Below are 17,987 nucleotides of genomic sequence, written 5' to 3' on the forward strand. Positions count from 1 at the left end.
CGCAAGGAGAGTTGGCTGAACATGCGGGGCTTGTCTTCTTTGTGGGGGTCAAAACTGGGGGAAGCCAAGTTCCACTGCAAAAGGGTTCAGCATGGCAGTTCTCTAGGGAATGATCAACCCACGGTGGCCGGAGGTCTGCGCTAACAGTGAAGCCTGAAGCCGTGCAAGATACTGCCCGGATTTACACGGCTGTAAGTATGCGCCGGGCTAGAAGTTCCACCGCGGAGGGAGAGCCTTGGTGTTTGCAACGCCTTCCACGTCTGGCCTCGGGATGCGCCGTGTGTCTTCCGACGATCTCGGGAGGCAGACGGCTCGGGGATGAGTCTAACTCTGCCATTATCTGTGCCACTGCAGACTGGGGCTTCTCCGTCTCAGCACCCTTGACCTTTTGGACGGATAAGTATTTGTTCTGTGGTTTGTAGGGTGTGGAACAGCACTGCTGCCTTCACCAGTAGATGCCAGTGATGCCCTCGAGGTGTAATAACCAGACATCTCCCGGATACAGCCGAATGTTCCAGGTGGAGACGCGCCGCTCGGAAGCGACTAAGGTGCCTCTCTGGACCTTGGCCCCAAGTGGTCAGTGTGGGGATACTTTTTGTGCAGGTGGAGTGATATTTATCTCATTTAAAATAGTCATCTTCCTGGGGCGCCGGGGTGGCTCATTCGGTTCAGCGTCTGACTTCGGCTCAGGTCATGATCTCGCGGTCTGTGAGTTCGAGCCCCGCGTCGGGCTCTGGGCTGACGGCTCAGAGCCCGGAGCCTGCTTCGGATTCTGTGTCTCCCTCTCTCTCTGCCCCTCCCCCACCCATGCTCTGTCTTTCACCTTCAAAAATAAATAAAAACATTAAAAAAAAATAGTCATCTTCTTGGAGATGGAGGGACGTGGGTTGACCCGACTGCCTGCTGTCTATCCTGAGCCCTCCTGCAGTAGCCGCCCCTGTCCAGCTCTCCTTCGCACATGCTGCGTGTTTCTCGGGGCACACCGGGAAGCAGGCTCTCTCTCTCTTAGCTCTGGTGTGCCCCCTGCTTGGAAAGGCCGGAGGCTCAGCTCTCATTCGCTCTGCACCTGGAGCCATCATGTTCCCTGACACTGGGCCATGGTCAAGATGGGTGCCATATGGGGCCAGCGGGAGCTGCCTCTGGGGTGGGGTGTGGCAGGGAGGCTGGAGGCAAGCAGGGGTCCTGAAGGCAGTCTTGTCCGTGGCCTGACATCCAGAGGTGCCCCAGCCACCAGGGTCTGCTTCCCGCCACGGACCTCACGCCCTGGGGCCTCTGCCAATGTCCTTGGGAATTGTGGCACCAGAACGTTTCCAGTATGAATCTTCGACACTTCCAGTGTCTGCATAGGTCTCAGTCTGTGAAGACAGGCTGTCGGCCAGCTGCTCACGGGGACTCGTGGCAGCAAGAAGGCGGGCTGAGCAGACCCCATTCCTCCCATTTGGCAGGTGGGAGAACGGAGGTTTGGAGAGGAAAAGTGACTTTCCAAGGTTGCACGGGCCGCCTTTCTTTCTGTGGTAATGAGCTCTCCTTCCCTGGAAGCGTTCAACACTGGGGACCTCTAGACATCGGTCAGGGGAGCATGCGGGGCCGTGCTGCCGAAATCTGATGCGCTGGTGAAAGCAGGGTGGTGTTCTCACTCCCGAGACCACACTCATCTTCTTCTGAGGCCACCCAGCTGGTTCCCGGCTCTTTCCAGCGTTTCCCCTCCTCCCTTGGAACCCGGTCTTCGTTCTCTCTCTGAAGTGAACTCGCTCTATAAGTTCCAACAAGAAATATTATGATCTAACTTCTTGTGGCTTCAGGAGATACAAATCTGTGGTAACACTTCAAATTAAGTGTCGTGAATGAGTAATTACTTTCTGAATCTGAGGAGTCCAATTGAATGGGAATCATTATGGTACGTTAATTAAAATCCCACTGATTATTAAAATTATATTTTGGTGTTTTAATAACTCTATACGGGACATGCAGATAAAACCCAGAGATATACACCAGTGTGGGTTCTTGCTAAACCCCAATAAATATTGGGACTAACTCAAACATGTATTTATTGTTTCATAGAACTTAAATGGAATTATACCCGAGATAGGTTGGGTGTTGCAATTAAGGTCTGTGCGTCTTTGGAACCCCAACGCAGGGATCTTTTGATCTTTATGAAGTCTGAGTTTGGGGCAAGCATCTTCTGAGTGCAGAGAGGCTGAGAAAACCAAAGAGAAGGTTTTAGGTGGTTATGACGTGCTCCCGTCAAAATTCCTCTGGGCTGTTCCAAGGCCCAGAGTGGAATCGGAACTTGGAGTCCTCTTTGAATCTGATTATTCTTAGATCATAGAACTGTATGCCCTGGGTTGGTAAGAATTTCAAGTCATTTATTCACCCAGGCCGGCTGCTTATCAGAATCACCTGGGGAGCTCTGGAAACATTCACATTTCTCACGGCTCCCTTGAGGCGCTGAGTGGGTCGGTGGGGCGGGGGGCAGACCAGCCCCTCAGGTGTCTGTCTCCCCACAGGGGCCTGAGGATACATCAGGGACATTCTTACCTCTGCCCTTTTCACTCTTCTGTCTCCCCTGTGGGCTCCCCCTGACCCGAGGGGTCTGCAGAAGTATCTTCTAGAGGTTAGCATCGCACTGGGGACCCTCACAAGTCCCTAGTCTCTAGGGTATAGGCTCCAGTGTCCCCAGTACACTGGGGCAATGCTGCTTTCTTGCTTTCAGACGGGGGGTGGGGGGCTTCTGGCCTCCTCAGAAGCTGAGGTCACAGCAGGCCCCTTCTCAGGGGCCTCGGAAACTATTTCTCCAGGGAGGTGGTGCTGGCCCAGGAGCTAGATGGAGAAATGACGTTATGTGCCCCGGAGAGACAGGACATTTCAGGTGGCCCGTTTGACAAGGCCGTTTTGATACAGGATGTGTATCCCTTAGGCGCTGGAAGGAAACGGGGCACCCTCAAAGCGGGTCACTTGAGGGGGGTGGACAGATGCGGCATCTTGCAAAGGCGTAAACAGGGAGGAGGGAGAAAGCCTAAGGGTAACGCAGCACCCAGCGCGTGCCAAGGTGGGGAGGGGGTCCCGGGGGGGCGGCCACTTGTGGGGGGTCCTGGGGCACAGCCGCCTGTGGTGGGTCCCAGGGAAGGATCTGGGGGGGCCGGGAGGCCCGTCTGTCACCGCAGCCTCCCGGGCTCAGGGGGAGAGACTGTACCTCGGAGAGATAGATGTCGGGGCCGGCTCCGGCTTGTACCCAGTGCCCATAAGTGACCAAGGGGCAGTTCCTAGAGGGCGTGGCCTCTGAGACGGCCCTGAGGGGCGGGCAGGTTCCGGTTGGTGGCAGGTGGCGAGCAGGAGCGGAGGGAGGAGGCGGGCCTCTGCGGCCGGTGGCGGCCCTGGGCCCGCAGCTCAGCGCCACGGCTGGCTGGGGAAGCTCCGCTTCAGCTCCTTGCTGGTGCAAGTCCGACGCCACCGGACGTGAGCGCGCCCCCAAGCGGGCGATGCGGGCAGGGCCGTGTTTTGGGAGGGGGAAGGTGGCGGGATGGAAGGACCGGGGTGGGGGCGGTGGGGGAGCTGTTAGCGGTTACTGCACCGGTCTAGGCGAGGACTTCATGAGGGTCACGATCCCAGCGGCCACCGTGGGGGTGGAAGGTCTGAGGTTCTGGCCAGAGAACAGAATCCATTCCCCGATGGGATGTGGGGGAGGGGGAGGAGGCCCCCGCCGGAGAACGGGCTAAGGCCGGCCGAGCCTGAGGACTGACACGGGTGGGTTGTCCGGGTGTTGTTGCTGCCAGTTCTTCTGTGCCCGTGACCTCGGTGCCTCCCACCTGGGGCCCCTCGGAATCCCCTGGAAACTCCATTCAAACTAGCGCTCCCTAGGGGCGCCGGGGTGTCTCAGTCGGTTGAGCGTCCCCCCCTTGGTTTCCGCTCAGGTGGTGATCTCACAGTTCTTGAGTTCGAGGCCTGCCTCGGGCTCTGTGCTGACAGTGCAGAGCCTGCTTGGGATTCTCTCTCTCTCCCTCTCTCTTTCTCTGCCCCTCCCACGCACTGCCTCTTCTCTCCCAAAATAAATAAATACACTTAAAAAAAAATAGCTCCCTGAGCTGCATATGCAGATGAGCCAGACTGGCTCGGGAATCTGCCTTTTTAAGGGCACCCCCCCCCCAACCTGTCACTCAGCTGGGTTGGCTTGATTCAGCTTTCTTCCCTTCACCTTCCTGGCCTCCGGGGAGGGTCCCTGGGGTTTTCTTTCCTTTCACTGATGTGGAAACTGAGGCTCGGGAAGGTGAGCGGCTCTCTCAGCCTCCGAGTTTGAGCCCAGGCCCAGTGGAGCTGAGGCCTGGCGGGGACCGAGGGTGGGGTGGGGACCGACTTTGATTCCTTTGTTCTCCCCTCACGGGGCACCTGGCAGCCGGCTGGCAGGTCGCGTCCCTGGGGCAGGGCAGTGTGGGGACTGGGCGAGTGGGTGGCAGGCCCTTCCTGGCGGTTGGGACCTTGGCAGGGGGAGCCCCGCTCAGCCTTGGCAGCCCCAGGGGAGGGAGCTGGCTGGAAGGGGAAGGAGAGGCAGGTCGGCCACTCGGTTCCTGGCGGATGCCCTGTGACAGGGTCTTGAGGGGGAGAAACGAGCGTGTGTCCTTCCCTCTTCAGTTGGAAACACTGTCCGCTAAACCAGGTCTTTGGGGGGGGGGTTCCTGAATCAACCGAGGCATGTGACCTCGGTTTGCCGAACCCTGAAACGGACACTGGGGTAGAAGGGTAGCGTCACACGTCAGACCCCTGGTTTCTTCACCGGCAGAATAAGGATGGTGGTCCCTACCTCGCCTGTCGTCGCGTGGTGTCGGGTGAGTGGTGCATACGGCGTGCTTAGCACGTGACCGGGTCACTGGGCTCAGGGCGGGGAAGACGTGCCCATCGCCACCGTCATCACCGTACTTTGCCAACCCCAGCGTGTCAAGCGACCGCTGGTGAAAGCAGATGTTGAGTGAGCGTCTCTTAAGTGTCACACGCTGTAAGTTGCTGTAAGGACACACGGGGATGTACACGCGTATATGGACCTTGGGGACCAGAAGCTTGTACTCTGGCAGGGGACAGGGACGGCAGGGAGAAGACCTGACTGAAGTGGACAGCGCACATGGGCTCTGTCAACACTCTGTGTCTCGGGCATTGGCCTGGACCTTCCTTGGGGCCTTGGGAACGTGAACGAGAAGCAGGGACAGCTTCGTCATATGCGTTCTGGGATTCCTCACATGATGGGGCTGCCCCCGACCGCTTGTAGTCAGCTAGACTGAGCCCTTTGGCATCTTCTCCGAATCTTGGTCTGCGTTTTACCTTCTTACTAGCTCCACAGACTCCTACGCACCCTTCAAAACCCTCCTTAGACGTTACTTCCTCCAAGAATTGTCCAACCTGTGTGTCCCTCCTGGACTCGTTCAGTAGCTTCTCTGCTCTCTCTGCCTGGTGGCAAGACCATTAGAGCTCCCATCACGCTGTGTGGTAAGGGGCGGTGGCCTGACTTCTCTTGAATCATCAGCTACTGGAGGACCCCGGTCATAGCCACCTGTTTGTGTCTACAGTTCAGCCCGGGGCAGGGCACAGAATAAAGACCAGGGACCCCATTGGCCCAGGAGAGCCCGGAGTCGAACGCGATGGGGCAGGAAGCAAGCAGGGGTGCTACACCGGGTGGGCGGGCAGCCCAGGGGTCCCAAAGTACTTCCAGGAGCAGGCGGCTTTTGAGACGGGATTTGAAAGGTGACGGGATGTCTCCTTCCTAAAACCGTGCTCTTCATCTTGTAAGGTGCAGGCTAGGGGGCCAGCGGGAGGCGGCGTGAAGGGAAGTGACTCATCCAAAGAGGCTTTCCCCTCTGCCACAAGGCAAACGCATATTTCCCAAGCGGGCAAGTGGGTCTCCATTCCTTCGGGGCCGGACTAGCCACAATTCACTTCCGACTCAGCTGGGATTATCCCTTTCAGAGGAAGCCGGGGCAGGGAGAGCTGGGGTAGGAAAGGTCCTGGCAGGCCAGGGAAAAATGAAACGAGGCAGAAAGGGCCAGTTCTGGGCAACGCACAAGAAAGGAACATCAGGGTTGTGTGGACGCCTTTGGCACAGTAGCCGCGGCTTTCTCAGTTCAAGTTCAGGGAGCATCTCCAGGGGGCGAGACTCGATGCTCTGGGCTGCGGGGGAGCAGGTGGATAGGTCATGCTCACTGCCCCCGGGAGACCACAGGTGAAAGAGGCAGACAGACATGGGGATGATCAGTGCATTAAAGCCTTCTGGAATCTCTGAGAGTTGACTCCACAGAGATGGCCTGCAAGGTAGACTGGCAATTCATGCCCATGTGGGCATTACACAATGCTATGTGCCTCATATTGTAGGCAGACTGTTAAAATGCTGTCCCCATGGAATGTACAGTCCAGTGAGAGAATCAGTCATTGATCAAGCAAGTGAGAGCCGGGATGCCGGTAAAAGTGAGGTCTTTTCCTGCTAGGAAAGGCCATGTGCAACGCTTGGAAGGTAAGAAGGCAAGGTTGAGCAGAAATATCCCACGAAGAGTGAACAGCACGTGCAAAGGGCCCGTGGCAGGCAGGACTAAAAGAGGGCTTTGTGGCTGGTATGGAGAGTGTGGGGGCCAGAGTGGGGTGAGATGGGCAGAAGAAACCATCCAAAACCCCGGTCATCCCAGGCCAAATGCCCACTCACCACCTGTCCACACTCTCTCCCCATCTGGCAGTTATGAAAGGGTGAGGCCTGGCTTGATGCAACTGCCAATGGCTCAGGGACATCATGGGAAGGCATCAGAGACTCAGGAGAGAAAGGGAGAAAGAAGAGAGAAAAGTAGGAAAAGCCAAATACCTCAGCGCCAAAAAGAGGGGATCCAGGATGGCCGGAGCCCAGATTTTCGGGCCAGAGGGCAGAGGGTCTGTGTGTTTCTCAAAAGTGCCGGGGAGGGACACTGGTGTGCTTTCACTGGGGGTATGTGTTTGTGACCAGATCGGTTGCTGAAAGATGACGTGCTTTTGGCGTGGACAGACTGGAGGACACGCACAGCAGCGCAGTGAGTAGTGGTCCTCGCCAGGAAGACTGTGGCCGGGACCGGGCAGGAGGGTGCCGTCAGGATGCAGTTGCATTTTAAAATTTTATTTATTCATTCATTCATTCATTCATTCACTCATTTATGTTAAAAAATGTTTAAATGTTTATTTTCAGAGAGAGACAGAAAGGGGGGGGAAGAGAGAGAGAGAGAAGAGGAGCAGAGACAGAGGGAGAGAGAATCCCAAGCAGGCTCCACGCTGTCAGTGCAGAGCCCGACGCGGGGCTCGAACTCACGGCCCGAGAGAGTGGACGCTTAACCGACTGAGCCCCCCGGCGCCTCAAGGTGGAGTTGCCTTTTAAACGCTGTATGTAAATCTGTTCTGGGTCGTGCCCATTCACTCCTTCTTTACCGCCTCTGTCTGGTTTGAGGAGAACGTGCTGGAAGGATTCTCTGCCTCCCGATTCTGTACGTTAGCATTTGACGCCAATCACACGGCGGCAGTGCCCAGGGCTCTGGGGACTACTCGCCGACCGGGGGCCCTCGGGGACTGCCCTGCCCGGCAAGGCCGGGGGCACCTGGCGGTGATGGTGGAACGTGCCCTAACCGCCCTGAGGGGCCGGGGAAGGAATTTTGCCTCAGATGGTACCTAAGCCTTATCTGGGCGCAGAAGGCAAGGAAGGGCATACCCAGTGGGAACAGTGCACGGGGAAGCATGGAGACCCGCGAGAACATGGCCCCCGAGGGAGGTGGTTAGACGTTGTTAGAAAGGGAAACGTGAGTAGGAGGTAGGCGTGGAGAGATGTCCTGGCCAAGGTGGGAAAGCCTGGGGTCTGGCAGGACATGGCCTGGGCCCGTTCCAGGCAGTGAGGTGCCCACAGGTGGCCCTTTGATCTCACAACGAATGGCCTATTCAGCATCTCTGAGACGGGGCCGGCTCCTGGCAGCCAAGGTAGGAAGGTGGCAAGACACAGGGGATTGTCTGCCCGGTTCCAGGGCCGGGAATTGGCTCAGGGACTCCCACTGCCTAGGAGGGAGTAGTCAGGTCCCAGCAGCCTCCGAGGACACCCCTGACAGGCCATGGGGCTGGCCTCGGGGGCTGGTGTCTGGGAAGGTGGCCTTTGGAGGTCCCGGGGCAGGAGTGGGGGCGGGACAGGGTCGGGATCTCCCGGATCGGGTTCATGGGGGTGGTTGTGCTTGGGTGCACAGAATCAAGACAGACAGACCCCCTTCCCCCGCCTCCCCCGCAAGAGCTGAGTGTTTGGGACTCCCTTCCTCCGCTGGAAACTTCTCTGTGGCAGAAGGCCCCTTTGTTGGGAGAGGCGAGGCTGGCTACAGCAGCCCTAAATACCACAAAGGTTTAGATCTCCTCCCCACCCTCCACCTGCCATTCAGTAGTCCATGCTGAAACCACAAGAGGCCGTCTTTTCATAACACTACACGTTCCCGATGCTGAAGACCAAATGGCTCGTTTCGAGACTCTTCGGTTCTGTTTATTTCGGGTGTCTCGGCTTCTCGGGTATCCTGAGCACATATGTAGAAGGCCCACTGGCCGAGGGGTGGTGATGCCGGAAAAGTCCCGTCTGCGAGTTGCCAAGTTAGGAGAGGAAGCTTGGCTGGCGCTAAAGGTTGTTTGTGGGCAGGGTTGGGGGTCAGGTGTGGACTCCCAGTTGTGGCCTTTGACCTCCCTGGCTCCGCCGAGCTGTGTGCTCTCAGGCGAGTCACATAACCACTCTGACCCTCAGTCTCCTCCTCTGGAAATTGGTAACCATGCCGTTTGCAGGGTTACTGTGACGTTCGAGCCTGTGGATGTAGGGACTATGGCGTGTACGCATAGTATATGCTCAGTGAACATTACTTCCCCATCTCTTAGGAAAGAAAAGTTGGCTTAGGAATCAACTTTAACTAAAATGTTTTTGTTGTGTTAAGAATGGGCCAAAAGTCACAAAATTACTTAGAGATTGTTTTCACGGAGTTCAAAAAATCCAGGAGACGATTTAATCAACAGTCTGTTTGCCTCCTCACAGCCGCACGGATGCACTCCTTTCTGAGAATGCAAATCAAACAATTGAAGTTCTCCAGTGTGTTCGATTCCTTCACTCACTCCTTCACTTCCTCTGCAACCAAGTGGTCAACACCTACTCCGTGTGAGGGCTGGTGGAGAGAGGGGCTTGGGGCTGTGGGAGCCGTAAGCTCAGGTGTGTAGATCCCTGCAATTTACTAACGGTGACCTTGGGCAAGTCATCACCACGCTGCAGCCCTCCGGTGGGCCCTTTGCATAATCAGGGTGATATTCTCCTTGCAGGGCTGTTGGGAAGGATTAAAGATCTTGCGCACAAGGTGCAAGGCGTTTTGGTGCAATGAGCGAACGGGAGCAGCCACGGTTCCCGAGACGTGGTCCCCCTGCCCTTCGGTGACTGACGGCTGTGGTGACAGCAACCACAGAGAGTGCATCTCTCCTTCTGCTTCTGGGCGAGGCAGGTGGGAAAGTGGCCTCGGGGGCTCCCCGCAGGAAGCTGACCCAAGGGCGTTGCTTTGGGTGGCCCTTTGGGTGGTCCGTTTGTAGCAGACAATGGAAAACCAAGCAGATCTCCGAAGTGCTTTTGAAGACGTTCCCCGGGGGGCCTGCAGCACTGCCCAGGAGCCCAGGGGCAGGTTCTTGGGAGCCTGGCTGTCTGGGTGCTGGGCTTGGACGAGTGGGAGCAGCTGCGGGGAAAGGCAGAACTCGTTCCTCCAGAGTGTGTTTATCCTGCTTTTCTGACCTCAGAGCCCAACCATCCTAATGATTTTTAATGACTCTAATGTGCCTCGCGTCTCCCCCGGACCCACTGGCCATGCAACCAAGTGCCTCTTTCCCTTGCGCCCAGCGGAAGGTGGTCAGATGTCAGCTGGGATTACACGGTTGGGCTTATCGTCAGACAAGCTTTAGCCCAGCACTCAGCGCGAGCTCATGGGACGGCTCCAGCCAATCCTCTCCATAAAGCCAGGTGGAAAGAGGTGCCAGGGAACTGGTACCAGGTTGCAAGTCAAGAAGACGTGAGTGCAAATCTTTTTTTTTAAGTTTTTAAAGCTTATTTATTTATTTTGAGAGGGAGAGAGAGAGAGAGCACAAGCTGGGGAGGTGCAAAGAGAAGGAGAAACAATCCCATGCAGGCTCCATGCCATCAGCACAGAGCCCGATGGGGGGCTCGAACCCACACACCATGAGATCATGACCTGAGCTGAGATCAAGAGTCAAATGCTTCACCAACGGCACCCCCCGGATGCCCCGATGTGAGTGTAAATCCTAAATGCTTCGCTCACCGGTTGAGCTCTCAGGGGAGTAACTCTGCCTCTCGGGTCTCTGTTTCCTCATTGGAGGAGTGGGCATGACGTGAGCTCTCGGGGTGTCCCTGGGATGCCGAGCCATCTCTAGGCCTGAGCTTTGCCACTAGCCAAGTGGACGGTTGCTGAGGCGCCTCCTTGTTTTGCAATCCTATGACTCCCTTGCCGGCCAGCTCCTTCCTGCCAACACCCACTCCCATCGGCCTGAAAATACCTGCCTTGGACAATGTGCTCTTGGCCAAGCAATTTCCCAAGAAGGGCTGTGACGGCCGGGATGGCCGCCCGCCTGAGGCCTCGTGGGGCCTGGCTGAGCTCCATCCGTCCATCCGTCCATCTGTCCACCTGTCCATCCATCCATCCATCCATCCATCCATGCAACTGTCCATCCATCTATCCAACCATCCATCCATCCGTCCATCCATCCATCTGTCCATCCGTCCATCCATCCGTCCATCAATCCATCCATCCATGCAACTGTCCATCCATCCATCCATCTGTCCATCCGTCCATCCGTCCATCCGTCCATCCATCCATCCATCCGTCCATCCGTCCATCCGTCTACCTGTCCATCCATCCATCCATCCATGCAACTGTCCATCCATCCATCCATCCATGCAACTGTCCATCCATCCATCCATCCATCCATCCATCCATCCACCCATCTGTTCATCCATCTGTCCATCCCATGGGTCTGTCTGCCCATGCATCCATCTGTCCATTTGTCTGTCCGTCCATCTGTCTGTCCATTCATCCACTCATAGACTCACTTATTTGTGAGGGAATGCATAAATTAGAGAAGTGAATGAATCAATTTGTTCAAGACACATTGAGTATTTTTCAGGCATATCATATAGGTGATCAGTAAAAGATTTCCTGCTGTCTTTTTTTTCAGTTTTATACAGAGAAAGAATCATAAGCAGGTTCCATACTCAGTGTAGATCCTGATGCAAGTCTTGATCCAGAATTCTGGGATCACGACCTGATCCAAAATCAAGAGTCAGATGCTCAGTGGACTGAGCCACCCAGGTGCCCTATCCTGATATCATTTTTTGGGAAGGAGGAGGTGAATACATTTATGCCTCTGGCCTATTGAATCAGGAAATAAGTAACTTAAGAACAACTTTTGAAATTTTAGAGCCATAGCGTGATAAAAGCGGAAGGGACACGCGTGATCCTTCTTACCTGGGGCCCCAGGTCACAGGAGAGAGCCACGGGCCCAGCTCAGGGGAGGGGCTGGCCGGCTCGCCCACCTGCCTGCGGGCTCACAGCACAGTGTTTGCCTTCACGGAAAACCTGTTCGTTGTGTCTGCGGAACTGATGTACCAATCCAGCTCCGGGAACGTGTGGACCAGCAAGATGTGGGTTTGGAGGTGGAGACCAAAAGAGAAGCCTCGAATGCTCACCGTGTACTCTCAGCTCCTGTAGCCTGAGGGAGGCGTCCTGGTCTCATTTCACAGGTGGAAATGTGGGGTTCCTAGAGGAGAAGTGACACGCCCAGCTTGCAGCCCTGCCCTCCCGGCTTGGGACTGGATGTGGTGGTGGCACCCAGCAGTGAGGCGTCCCTATACGTCAGAGCCCGGGTTTGAGCTCTGCTCCTCTCTCCGTGTGGTCTGTGAGGACTGGGTGTGTTGTTCCCATTGGGGCAGAGCACGGTGCCAGCACAAGTGTGTGCCCACAGTTTGTCAGTGGTAGTAACACTGTGATTGTTAGGGCGTCCTTTGGGTCCAGACCCAGAGTTGCCTTCTGTCCTTGGGTGACCCTAAGGGATTCCCAAGGTGAAATCCTTGGTTTCCTTCTGTGTAAAATGGGGCCACAACACCCCCTCTTCCCCTGACTCCCCAGATGCTGGTGCTCAGCCAGCGTAGACTGCGATTTCTATTTCCATTTCCCTGTAGAGGTTGTTAAATTAAAAGAACAGGAAAGGGGGTTTTGATGTTGGAGAAAGTCAGGGGTGGGGTCCTGGGGGTGCTGGGCCTCAGCCGTTAGGAATTCTGGCTTTCAGCAATTTCCCCTGGGCTCTCTGGACATGTTGAGCAGATATCACACGTCCCACTTGCCTCATCTGACTGGGCATTGCAACACCAACGTGCTGTGAGAATGGCGCTGTCCTGGGAGAGCCACCTGAGTCATGGGAGCCCGGGAGCCTCTCCTGGGAGTGTCCTGTAGGTGGGCAGGGCCTGGGGGGAAAGACCTGGTTCTGTAAGTAGCCACCTGGCCTACCTTGAGACACATCTGGCGATCTCCGTGTACCCAGGGGAAGCTGGAGGGGCTGCCTTCGCTGCCCAGCAGAGGGGGCGGCACGGCTGGGATTTCTGTGAACTCCTGGGCTCACTGGGAGGCACAGACCCAGCTTCACTTCCTTGTTGTGCCATCAACTTGCTGGTGAACTCGAGCAGGTCTAAGCCTTGGGAGTCCCACCTGTAAAAGGAAGTGTTTGGTCTCGGAGGCTACCACCATCTCGAGGTGCAATTTCTCGAGTTGGGTTTCCAGCTCCTTCTGGAGCCCAGAGCCCAGTGCATAGCAGGCCCCCTGTAGGGGTGAGGTGAACAGACGGCTGAATGAATGATGGATCCAAACACAACGTGTCCACCTTTTTTGCCCACAGAGTGTGTTGCTCTGGGATCAGCTCTGAGCAGAATCATCTGCAAGTTCAATGTGGCTGCATAGCCCATGAGCTCTCTTAGAGAGAGAGGCTCACATAGGTGGGTTGGAAAAAAACCAATTAAGGGCTTGTGTATTTAGCATTTTGCACTCAGCGTACTTAAGGACGAAGGGTAATCTTTTGAAATCAGACATATCTTGTTGGTTAATGTTGGTGTAAGTTTTTTTTTTTTTTTTTTTTTTTTGAAGGTAAGGCCTGGACATGGCGGTCAGAGCTCATGTGAAGAGGCAAATTACCGATACATGAGGGTATGCCTAATTACCTGAAATTCCCTCCTCTGTTGAGTGAAAAATACAGTTTTCATCAGCCCTGGATTAATTATGGCTGCCGAGAGCTGTAATTGGCAAAAGCGTGTTTTTAGCTCATGACTCAAGGCTGACTCAACATTGGGGACCGTGCTTTCCATGGCCTCAAGCTGGGTTCCCTTTTTTCCTGGAAACGCCTAAGTGGTTTGCCAAGCCCTTTGATGGGGCCCATCAAGCTTCCCTGGGAGGCTCGAAGCCTGGTTTGAGCCCCTGGCATCCAAACTGGGGGTGGGAGAGGGGTGGGGAGGCGGCCATGCTGGGCGCTCCTGGACTTACCTCACGTCAAGCTGACAACACCTTCACGAAGGTGAGCAATCTCAGGCATTGGCTTCTAAGCTGTGGAGCTTGGATTTGAACTCCCTGTTATTATTTTTTTTCCCATTGCCCTTTGGGGCCTCACACGGGTCACCTGCAGGGCTTGGAGTGGCTGTCCCCACAGCGAAATGGTCTCGTGAGGGTAGATCTTGCTGTGTGTGTGAGTGAGACCATGCTGCTCAGGGCTGAACTTGTTTCTGGTTCCATCAGGAGGGCTTTGATGACAATGCCCAATTCTAACACATGGAAGATTTTCCGGGTGGGGAGAAAGGACTTTGTCATAAATCCTGGCCTTACATCTGGATTGATGGATGGGTCATCCATTCGTGTTGGTGAGATCACCTTCCCTTCTCATTTATCTCCTCACCCGTGGCTGTCTCTGTCCTCGATCGGCCTCCCAGGCCTGGCCTCAGAGTGACCATTATGTGGGCGGAGGGGTACCCGGAAAAAGTTGCCTCCCGGTGGGATGGGACTACCCGTCAGAAAAGGCCGATTTCCCCCACCCTACTTTAATTCTCTGAAGCTGACAGACTGAGCCCTCATTTCCTGTCCTCTTTCATAACCGTGGCCCATTGGATAGATGAAGAAGCCAGATTTGCTTTACCAGGTCCAGACCTGCCTTGGTCTTTCAGGAAAGAAGGTGTGAGTCCTGGGGAAGTGGCCGGCACCCTTCCACGGACCGCAGAGGCACATGGGGAGGCTCTCAGAGGGGATGGTTGGGTGTAAGGGGGCAGGCTCGATGCTTACATTCACGTCCACGAGCTCAACTTTTCCCCTCCTAGGCCTCCCCAGGGTCAGGGTTTTATCATTCCATCTTTTCTGATGAGTAAACGGAGGCACAGAGAGAAGACAGACATCTTGTCCACAGTGACGCAGCCTGAATGCTCAAGATGGCCCAGCTCGAAGCGGCCCAGCCAGGACTGCACGTTGGGTCCGCCGGACAACAGGAGCAGGCTGTCTCCTGCCCCTCTGGGGTCGAGGTTCGCCCAGTAGGTGGGCAGGGGCCACAGTCGGTGCGCCCAGGGCTGTGTGACAGTACCTTTCAGTGTGTGCCTTGAAGGATGTGTGTGTGGGTGGAGTGCTCCACTGGGCAGTGAAGATGCCGTCTCCTTTTGCAGATTTAAGAAGCAAGCCAGCACCTGAAGGACGTGGAGAAGGTCTGCTGTGCAGCATCACATGGGGCTTTGTCCGACCCCCCAGCCCCCCAACGTGTGTGACCACTTGTCTTTTGTTGGTTTTCCAACCCCTGGAAAGTTTTGGAATTTTCCAGCTCTCCTCCCCTCCTCTTCCCTCCTCCCCTCCCCTCCCCTCCCCCCCACTGTCTTCCAGATCAGCAGGTGGCATGGACTCTGGCGGACAGGGCTCTAAGGTGCCGAGGAGGGACCTCCCCAGTCTCAGCTGAACACATATTTGTTTCAGTTCCTGCCTCGGGCCTGGGGCTGGGGTAGACTCTGTCCCTTGTGATACCTCTGCACAGGGGCACATCCCTGTCCTCATTTCCCCAGCGAGCTCCCAGAGGCCCGAGGCCCGGGGGGAGACCATGGCGCACCCTCCACCCCCACCCCCCTGCAAACTGCTGCACCCCAAATGGGTGTGCGTGGACTTGGGGTTCGCTTGGGCTGCATCTCCTACTTCCTGCTGACCAGCCGGGCCGCCCGACCAGCCGTTGCCCGCAGGCTCACCCTGATGCCGAGACCTGCCCTGTTGCGTGAGGACAGGGCGAGAGGAGGAGGTGATTGTTATCTCTACACAAATGAGCCGGCCAGTCCGCACTTGTGCTCACCCTTGCCGCAGCAACAGGAAAGACGGGATCCACGCTAATTGCCCTCACTTCTCTTTTTCTGGTCAGAGCTGTTCCCGACTGTCAGAGTGACACATGGCTCCCAACACAAGGCCCGTTGCAACACTTTCTAATTTTTTCCAAAAGATTTTGAAGGCAGGAAGAGTTTCGGTTCCGGTGAGGTACCCGTGGCTGGCTCTGATCTCTGATGCTAGGGGACAATTCGTGTCCCTGCGATATAGGGTTGCACATCCTTTCCTCTGGCTATAAGGCCTGTTATTTTTAACACAGAATTTCTTCCAGGATCTTCAAACGTCTTTTCACCAGATAGTGATGATTCATTTCTGGACAGGACAGCAGAACTAAAAGATCAAGTTTTGCAGCGCCTCTTGGCCCGACTCCCCTTTTACTTCTCCATCTTCTTCCCTTTCTTGCTCACCTACCCCACCCACCTTGCTCAGGCCGTCTCTCCAAGCCCCAATTAGCAGATGGGAGGGGCCGCTTGGTCAAGGATGCTGGTTGTGGGTGGTCCAGGTTGTTGAGAACATGTTGTCTCTGCATCACCAGCTCTGGGGAGATGGGCTGTTGACATACATGGGAAAAATCTTAGGAGATTTCAAAGCATTGGAGACTCACCTGTTATTGGGAGCTAACAAGGAAAAAGAGGCGAAATATCCCAAAGGCAGTATTGGGACAGGATCACCCGACCTCACCCCCTCCTAGCATTCAGATTCCATGATTGCAGGCTTCCCTGGACCATTGGAGTTGCGCTGGTGGTGGGGGGTGGGTGGTAGGGAAAGGAACAGCAGGGGGAAGAGACAGCTTCCTCTGTGCTATGTGCTTGTTTTGTGCCCACAGATTTTTGTCACTCTGAGCCCATAATGATGTTGACGATGCTAGCAAGCCCACTTGGGGGGCACTGTCTGCTGGGAACTGTTCTCCGCACTTTGCATGCACTAACTAATTTAATTTTCAAAGCCATCATTAAGCGGGGACGATCGGTATCCAGTTTTACGGTGGGTGGGTTTTGAAGCACAGAGATGCAAAGTAACCTGATCAAGTTCACACAGCTCAGATGAGAGCCGGGAATCAAACCGAAATAGTCTGACTCCAGGGTCAGTATTTTCAGACGGCACGTTACTTAGTAGGGGCAGGCTGTCCCGGATTTTTGCAGCTGCTGGGGACAGGGGCCTGTGGACTGGGGGGCGCGTGAATAGTGCACATGGAGACCTCTACTCTAACTGAACGTGGTTCTCCCCAGCAAGGGGAGCTGGGCAAGATCGGGAGCTGGGATCCGTCTGTCTCAGGCCACGGGTGGTAGGGGGCACGTGTCATTGTGGCACACAAGCGGACCTCCGCCCTGGGGAAATGACAGAATGGGGCGCAAGGCAAGAGGTCCACAAGATGAACCCGAGGTGGATGGGGACAGACCATTATCGGCTGTTGTTACTGTTTCTTAGCAAGGAGCTCTGGTCGTGGATACTGGCAGTTATGGTCATTGCACGACAGATTCTATTGTGCCGCGGGCGGCTTTCTGTCTTTATCGGTTCGCCCCACGGAGGCCTGGTTGTGCAATCCCTGCCCATGTCCCAGCCAGCGAGCCAGAGAGCGGGTGGGTGGGTATGTGGAACAGAGGTAACGTGACTACCTGGGCAAGATTTGGCTCTGAGTGTAGGCAAAAGTGAATGGAGTTCTGTCTGGCCAGGTGTGTTTCCTGATGTGCATTTACACGCACTTTTCTTTGTTTCACCTTATTTCATTTTATTTCCCTTCTATTGAACAGTGTCTCCTTCCCACGGTCTCCTGGAGCCCACATTGGTTTCCACTTGCCTGAGGATGACGCAGAGACTGAGTGGCCCCACGGCCCGCCACAGGTCACACATGTGAAATGAGGGTCTGCTTTGCCTTTATTTGCCAGTGGGGTCCCCACCCACCGGTCCTGTCTCCTTAAGGGAGTGGGCCCTCCTCTCCCTTTTCCTGCCTTTCTCCTTCAGGTCTTCAGCAGAACGGGGGTGGGGGGTGGGGCCGGGAGAAGAGACAGCCTCTCAGACCCCAAATACCTTCTGCTCCACGATTGCAATCACACTCGTGCTGAGTTCCCAACCTGCCTGGCTTTCCAGGGTGCTGAGCCTGGAGCTGAGGATGGCAGCCCCTTTGGCGTCGAAATCTGCTTTCCTCTTGGAAAAAGGCTACTTCCTGATTGCTAGAGAGAGGAACGTCTTTAAAAGGCTCTGCTGTTCCTGTTGGCCTGCACACCATTGGCCTACGACATTTGATGATTTAAGGGTTGATGGATTAAAAACATGTGGTCTGGGTTTCCCTTGAATGCAAATGCATGTTGAACTTAAGGATCAGTTAAAAGAAAGAATAAAACAAAGAAGGAAAGAAGGAAGGAAGGAGGAAGGAAGAGAAGAAAGAAAGAGAAGGAAAATGAAGAAAAGGAAAAGAGGGAAAGAAAGAGAAAAAGAAAGAAAAAGAAAGAAAGGAAAGAAAAATAAAGAAAAAAGAAAGGAAGAAAAGGAAAAGAATGAAAGAAAGAGAAGGAAAAGAGAAAAAAGGAAAAGAAGGAAAGGAAGAGAAAAAGAAAGAAAAAG

Source organism: Panthera uncia (assembly GCF_023721935.1).
Source record: "Panthera uncia isolate 11264 chromosome B3 unlocalized genomic scaffold, Puncia_PCG_1.0 HiC_scaffold_1, whole genome shotgun sequence".
Classification (NCBI taxonomy): domain Eukaryota; kingdom Metazoa; phylum Chordata; class Mammalia; order Carnivora; family Felidae; genus Panthera; species Panthera uncia.